This window comes from Aedes albopictus, chromosome 2 (assembly GCF_035046485.1).
Source record: "Aedes albopictus strain Foshan chromosome 2, AalbF5, whole genome shotgun sequence".
Taxonomy (NCBI): Eukaryota; Metazoa; Arthropoda; class Insecta; order Diptera; family Culicidae; genus Aedes; species Aedes albopictus.
Window position 1 is genome coordinate 318,046,431 of NC_085137.1, and position 7,901 is coordinate 318,054,331.

Genomic DNA, 7,901 nt, shown 5'->3' on the forward strand with positions numbered 1-7,901 from the left:
GCATTGTAGTAAATTCAACTAAAAGCGTAGTCGTCTCAACAACAAAACATTGTTAATTTTTCCTGGACATGCATTTTACAACACAGTGTGGTTAAAAATACGATGCTCATTTGTTAAATTAAGATTATTTTTAGTAATGTTAACTGCATTGCTAGTTAAGTTGACAGTGTTTTAGTAGAATTAACCGGAAATTGTTGTCGGTTGAGAATCATAGGTACGGTTAGTAATTTTACTATGGAATCGGTAGTTTCCACAACAAAATTTATTCCAGTGTACAAACTTCAAATTTATTTTTAAATAGGTTCCCGAGCTCCAAAAATCAAGAAAATTTGGATTTCGGCTCAGTAACGGATCTGGTACGTTTGGCATAAGGCCGTTTGGCATAAGGACATTGGTCGGGGTTCTGCTAAACCGAACCAAAGACCGCAGATAATACACTGAAATAAATTTTGTTGTGGAAACTACCGATTCCATAGTAAAATTACTAACCGTACCTATGATTCTCAACCGACAACAAAATCTGTTAAGGTAACTGAAATATGCTTGAGATTACTATGCATTGTAGTAAATTCAACTAAAAGAGTAGTCGTCTCAACAACAAAACATTGTTAATTTTTCCTGGACACGCATTTTACAACACAATATGGTTAAAAATACAATGCTCATTTGTTAAATTAAGATTATTTTTGGTAATGTTAACTGCACTGTTAGTTAAGTTGACAGTGTTTTAGTGGAATTAACTGGAAATTGTTGTCGGTTGAGAATCATAGGTACGGTTAGTAATTTTACCATGGAATCGGTAGTTTCCACAACAAAATTTATTTCAGTGTACCATTCGATCATCTGAATGCAGGTTTTGCGTCAGATTGATAAAATTGAAAATATGAGCGCTTGCACGCTGACGTCATCATTATCTCCTTCTCTTTCTTTCCTTCGGCGTCGGTCCATAAAGCCGTCCTTGCCCTCAAAAAAAATTTGAGGGCAATGTTTACAAATCGTATGGGAATTCGATGAGGTTATGTTTTTGATGCAAGCCTCTATTGGCGAGTTTTGGAGACAAGCTATTCAAATTTTAGCAAAATTCCTAAACATATATGGAGAAATGTATTTTTTTCAATAAGAAAGAAACAATTTTAAAATTCTTTTTCAACGTTTATTTGACATATGTAGGCGAGATACAGTAAAAAATTCAGCTCAATCGGAGTATTGAATACAGAGAATTTGATTTGTGAAGTCAGCGACTTTGCTTAAAAATAGAACAAAAATCGATTTCAAACCATCAACCTTGTATGGAAAGTCGAAAAAATTTCCGCTCTACTGTATTTTTTTTCCTTCGCGTTTCCGAACTCAGGGCATGATTCTACACCAAAAACGATCATCAGCTTACCGAGTTCAAAAATGCTGTAAACTAGTGTTACACTCAGAAATAAATAAAGTCATTAATAAATATTTTCTATGCAAAATTGCGGTTCGACTGGGTTCATGCATTAACTGACTAAAACTGAAATAGTTTTGAAAAACTACCATTTAGTATTCAAAATGCATATTTTTTAGGGCCGATTTCTTCACCTACCCGGCTTAACGACGTAAGCCTGGTTTATCTTAAACCACACTTAAAGTTAAGCCAAATTCTTAAGCCAGGTTTAAATATTTGCATTTCTTCACACCGGTTTAGCAAATAAAGGCGACGGCTTACGCTAAGCCAAGCTTAACGAAATTTCCCATATCATTCCAGTGACTTTCCAGTGGAAACGTCATTTTAAGCCTCCGATATTTTGAAATGCCCGTTATATGCAGTATGGAGTAACAACAACAAAACACCCGCTGAAATTTTAGCAGGAAAAGCGGAATCGCTTGGTTTTTTTTTTCGGATACAGAAGGAAATTACACACTATTTTTATTTCGCTGGAAACCAGCAAAATTTTGCTGGTTTTTGACATGCTGTGGATCCAGCAATCCATTCCAGCAATTCTCCGTTTTGGAAGGAAATCGTGCAAAAAGCGTGGGTATTATGATTCCTGCCTAATTTGATGCTGTTTGAGCATAACTTTGGAAAACTGTACTGATTAAGGGACAAGAAATAGCCAAAACAACAACACAGTTTTCTAAAGTTTTGCTCAAACAGCATCAAATTAGGCAAGGAACCATAATACCCACGCTTTTTGCACGATTTCCTTGCAGAAACGGAGAATTCACCTTCTCGAATGTGCGCTTTAAAAATCGAGATTGCAACGAGTTGCAAAACATTTTTGCAATAAAAAACAAATCACTACAATATGATCATTTCTATCAGTACCATCATGCTTCGCGGTGGTTCGATGGGAACAGTCATGTGTTCTATCATGCTAGACACTAAATTTTGATCAGGCAAGCTGTACCATAATCGTGACAATTTGGCAAGTATAGATCAAATTTCATAGTGCTGAGTTGCAAAAAGATATTTAAAATCCACGTGCGTCGTGTTTTCGGCAGTTTTGTGATCTTCGTCACGGGAGGTTTTTAGAAACCTATAGGGCAGTGCATGAAATTATCTCCTTCTCTTTCACTCTTACAGAAATTTTGTAAACAACAAGGCCACGAAACGTCAAAATCTCATACAAAATCAAAACAGTGCAGTGCCCTATTGAACTCAAAGTTGGCCTCAAATCCTTCCAAAGTAAGCTGAATGTTATGGCAATGTTTCAAGCATTTTGGCCGACAAAAACCCCCCACGACGGAGAGGACAAACCTACCAATAATATCCAATGTCACCCTATTAGGTATTCAAAATAAGTCATGTTTAGAAGTGCATCACGAATGAAACTTTTTATATTTAGAATTATGAGTTAAAATGTTGAATATTCGATGGGCTAAACGTGCTTTAAACTTTTTATAAGAAATCAGTGAATAAAAAAGTATTAGAAGATTTTTTTGAGTGTTTGTTTGTAAATCGTTTCCATCCGTGACCAAACGTTTTTTTACAATTTTATCGTTCCTGTACATGTTTCTTAAAAAATATTTCCTGCCGTTCCAAAGATTTATTTATGAAGCATGCGAAGAAACCCATACTCTGCAATTTGAGGCTTAAGCCTGGCTTAGCGCTGCTAAGCCACCTCAGAGCACCGCTTAAAATAAGCCACACTTAACGTAAACCGTAGCTTTATTAAACCGGGTTTAGTGGTTAAGCCGAGGTGAAGAAATTGAAAAAAAGTTAAGCCCGGCTTAAAATTTTGCTAAGCCTGGTTTAAAATTTAAGCCCGGGTGAAGAAATCAGCCCTTAGTATTTTTCAAAAACGTTGTCCCATATGACCGTTTCTAATTTTTATGCATTTTATGAATAAATTTTAGTAAAATTGAGCTTCCTTCATATTAATTAGGATATCAATACAAAATATTGACGAATTATTTCAAAAGCAGCCTAAACTCTGTATAAGAAGTTTAAATTTTATTTTGCTGATCAAATACGATATTTATCGTAATGACAAAGTTCAATCAAACAAATTCAAAAAACTTTCATTTGGTTCTTGTTTCCGGTTTAAAGAATCTCAAAGCGGACTTGTGGACGATCCTCCACTTCTCAGAAACTCCGATCTGTAGTCAGGAATCAAGTTGTTGGTCGCGTCAACACAAATCCTTTTCGTAAACTGCATCATCAAGAACGTACATGTTCACGGTGTCAATCCGATGTTCTATGTGAGGAATGTGTTAAATATGGGAAAGTATTTATTATCATAGACTATACTGATAAGATTAACAAACTTGATTTGTTTTACTCATCGCTCACAGCTTTTTCCCCAGATTTGAGAGATCTGCATCAAATACTTTATCTAAATATAACTTTAAAAAATATAACGCACAAAAAAAGTATTTACAACTGTTGTTTTTCCTGTTAGTATGAGGAAATTAGTCTATGATAGGACAGCTGTCTGAAAATTACACATCACCAAACTAAAAATTATTTACGCATTTTGGTGATAGAATGTATGCATTTCAAATCTATTTTTAGACATCTTCATGCATAAATGGGATTTAGTTATCAAATGAATAAAAAATAGTCATTTCCTGAATATCCTCATTTCTGAGTGTTATACGTCGTTTTCAAAATATGTGACTGAAATATCTATCTGAAATGGGCTTAACCCTTCAGGACGTGCGCTGTTGTAAAAAGTACAACACTACCAAAAAACCGCGCTCGTTGTATACAGAGCGAGCGCGGTGCAGTTTCGGTTGCTTGATGGCGCGCGTCCACGTCCCGATCATTATTACTTAAGAGATTGCGTGTAAGACATGGCAGATTCAAAGAAAGAAAAAAGTGTATCATGTATTTGTGCTTGAACCTGGTATCTTCTGATCCGCAGGCTCGACCCTTGCGCATTGCGCAGTTTAAAGTGCGACGAGGAAGTGCGAAATCTCAAATAAAAGTGCAATTTGGTGTCAGATCGTTCCGGTGTCTTCACCGCACTTATTCATTAGCTCATGATGAATAAGTGCGGTGAAGACACCGGAACGATTTGATGCAATATCGCATTTTTATTTAAGATTCCGCACTCTGTCGCAGTCCAGTTAGCAATACAATAAACTATATCATCACCATTTCTGATACATGAATCAAAAGACATTAGAATACGGTGGCATGACGTCTTATTCATGGGTAACTTTGCGTTAATTCGTGCTGGCAACTCTGTTCGATTTTGATAATTAGGCAATGGAAATGAATTCCTACACAAAAACAATGTATGGACGAAATGTTCGTTACACATAACAGTAATACTGCCCATATTCGCATAGGTGACGTAAACGCCACATAGGTCAAAATCCACTTTTTTAGCTTAACATATCCTACACCATGTATAGCATATGCTCCAATTGTTAAAAAATGTGTTTGTTCTAAAACATGTGAGTATATTGAAAAGAACGTTTTGACGTAACCACCATGTGGTCGCAATACTGACGTCTGTGTACAAGAAAACTAAAATCTCCCCATAAAACGTGATTGAATACAATTTATTGGGATAATTTATTGACATAAACATAATTTATATTTGAGATATCTAATTATTTGATTTCAGATGCCTGAGAATCATTTTCAATATCAACAACTTTCATAGTGAATATTATCAATTATGTTTAATACTTATTATGGATGCATTGTAGATACTGAAACATTTATGATGCTTTGACAACAACATGCGAATAATTTAACAAATTGATACTTGAAAGCCTACAACTCGTAATGGTGAGTCTACGCTGATTGAAGTAATCGTTTCCACTGGTCTTAGTCCTGGATAAATCGCTTCCAGTCGCCCTGAGATTTTGCAGCCCCTTAGGGCCGCAAAATGCAGTTGAGGAAGACCTAAAAGGCCAACGTGCTCGCCCTACCACGAAGCCAACGGCTTCTTCCTGGTTCTCTGCTAATATGGTATAAGTTTGTCATTTCTCTGGCATACGAGCTACGTCCCCAGCCCCCCGCAGCCTGCCGTGTTTTATTTGCTTCATTATACATCAGTTAATCGATTTTGTCAGCCTGTTTCGGGGACACATTTTTTGTTCTCCTTAAATATCTAAGTAGATTTTCAAGCAGTAGTTTAGTGATGAACATGACTGAGTTAGTTAAAGTTTGACCGTAAGTTAATGAGAGCAAAAAGTTTGTGGGGCTGACAAAATTGGGTTCATACTGTATCGATTTATTTACATATGTACTTGGTACAATTCGTAGTTCATGCAACGCCGCCATATGCCGTGATCCTAGTTAGCGGCGAGTATTGTTCGCAGTTAAATTACTCTAAAATGGGTGGTTGTTAAATCTCCTAAGTATAGAATCCAAGCACCTCATGTATGAACAGATATATTTTTTGTATGGATGGTTGTGGTAGATCTATATCGCTTCCTCTGAATAACGACGTAAACTCCTCAAACCCCCTTTCAGCTACTTACTAAGTGCTTGAAGCAAACTCATTGAAACCCGAAACGTGAGTTTTTGTGGCACCTGATTGATTAACCCTCTAATACCCAATCCCGCCTTTAGACGGGGTATAGTTTTAGCATTTTTGTAATTTTTGTTTCGTGGGAAATCATTTTTTTATATTTTTGGCTGATATTTAGGACTGTTTTGTATATCCCAGAATGGTTTTTGGTGTATTTTAAAGCGTATTTACATTTTTTTAAAAACGCAGAGCCTGGGGATTAATGTTAATTCCGGTATTTTGCACACATTAAACGAAATAAGAAAACTGGTCGGCGTTAAGTCCAATTGGACTAGGCGATTTTTTTGGACAGGTAAAGATAAGCCAAGGAATCATATAATATTTCAAGAAATAATGCACATGCTTTGATATCCCAATTTCTTGCAGGACATTTTCCCATAATCATTGAAAAACAGTTGGTCCAGTCTGATTTAAATCCGACCAACTGTGAATCTTACTACGATGCCCACGCCTTATGGTACGCTCGACCGCACTATCAGATAGTTCACATTTTCAGAATGTGACGTGTTAGCTTTTTTTTCTGAAATCACGGTTAGTACAACTTCTTTCGAGTCGGGTCTGCCGCTTATCAACAAAAAATGTATTTAACGCACGAATACGGACATTCAGCCGGAGACCCGGGTTCGATTCCCGTTCCGGTCGGGAATTTTTTTTCGACTCCCTGGGCATGGTGTATCATTGCACTTGCTTCACAATATACAAATGCATGCAATGGCAGGCAAAGGAAGCCCTTCAAATGATAACTGTGGAAGTGCTTAAAGAACACTAAGTTGAAGCGAGGCAGGCCAAGTCTCAGTGGGGACGTAGAGCCATATAGAAGAAGAAGACGGACATTCCGGAAAAAATCTAACACGTGCTCAGAAAACGGGTACCGTAATAGCTAACATAACGGTCATAGCAATCTGGTTGTTACGTCAACTTATCCGTGTAATCATTCATCAAAACGACTGAATGGTCGCATAAACTGACGTACACGTTTTAAATATGGAAAAATTACATGAAACATCTTAAAATCATTGCGGCTCACTTTTTGTAGCTGTAATCCACGAAACTGACAGATTATTTCATTCAAATAGTCGGTGCATATGTAAATCCGGAAAAAATCTATAAAATCGTGTTTTCCCATCAGAGCAGACGTTGGTGGTTACATCGACTATGCGAATATGGGCAGAATAGCTAATAGAGTTAGTCACGTAAAATAATGTAAAATTACATGACTTTTATATGTAAAATCGTAAAAATAATGTGTTTTTTTCGTGATTTTTCAACGAAAATTGTTTAATAACTTTGAAATACGCAATTTAAACAACGTAGTGTCTTCGGCAAAGTTGTAGAGTATTGTTCTAACTATATCCTAACGGTATTTTCGGTACTCTTTCGGTGCAATTTTGAAGATTTCAGAGTAAATTCCTGAGAAAATGGTTAAAAAAAACACATAATTAGTTGATACACCTTTAAATCTTCATCAATTTGACTTATTTTTTGAATTGAAGACTTGTTTTTGCATGTGGATTGATAGTTTGATGTGTCACGGAGAATCGGAGAAAAACAAGTTTTAAAGTGAACAGGTCTAATATTTAGTAACACGATATCCTCAAATGTCACATCGTGTACATTAAACACGTGGTAAGTGATCTAGACGTTCATGGATCGATTCCAGTCTGCATAATTTTAAGTTTTTTTTTGCTTCCTTCATGAGTTTGTGTTCTTAAGGTGAATATATAACGAAGCCACACCTCGATTTTTCAAAAGCACAAATCTGAAGAACCGAATGTTGGTTTGCGCTGAAAAGTTGATCGATTGGTTACCTGCTGGTGGTGACCAATCGATCAACTTTTCAGTGCAAAATGACATTCGGTTCTTCAGATTTGTGCTCTTGAAAATTCGAGGTGTGGCTTCGTCATATCTTCACCTTAAATTGGTCATAACAAGCACAAT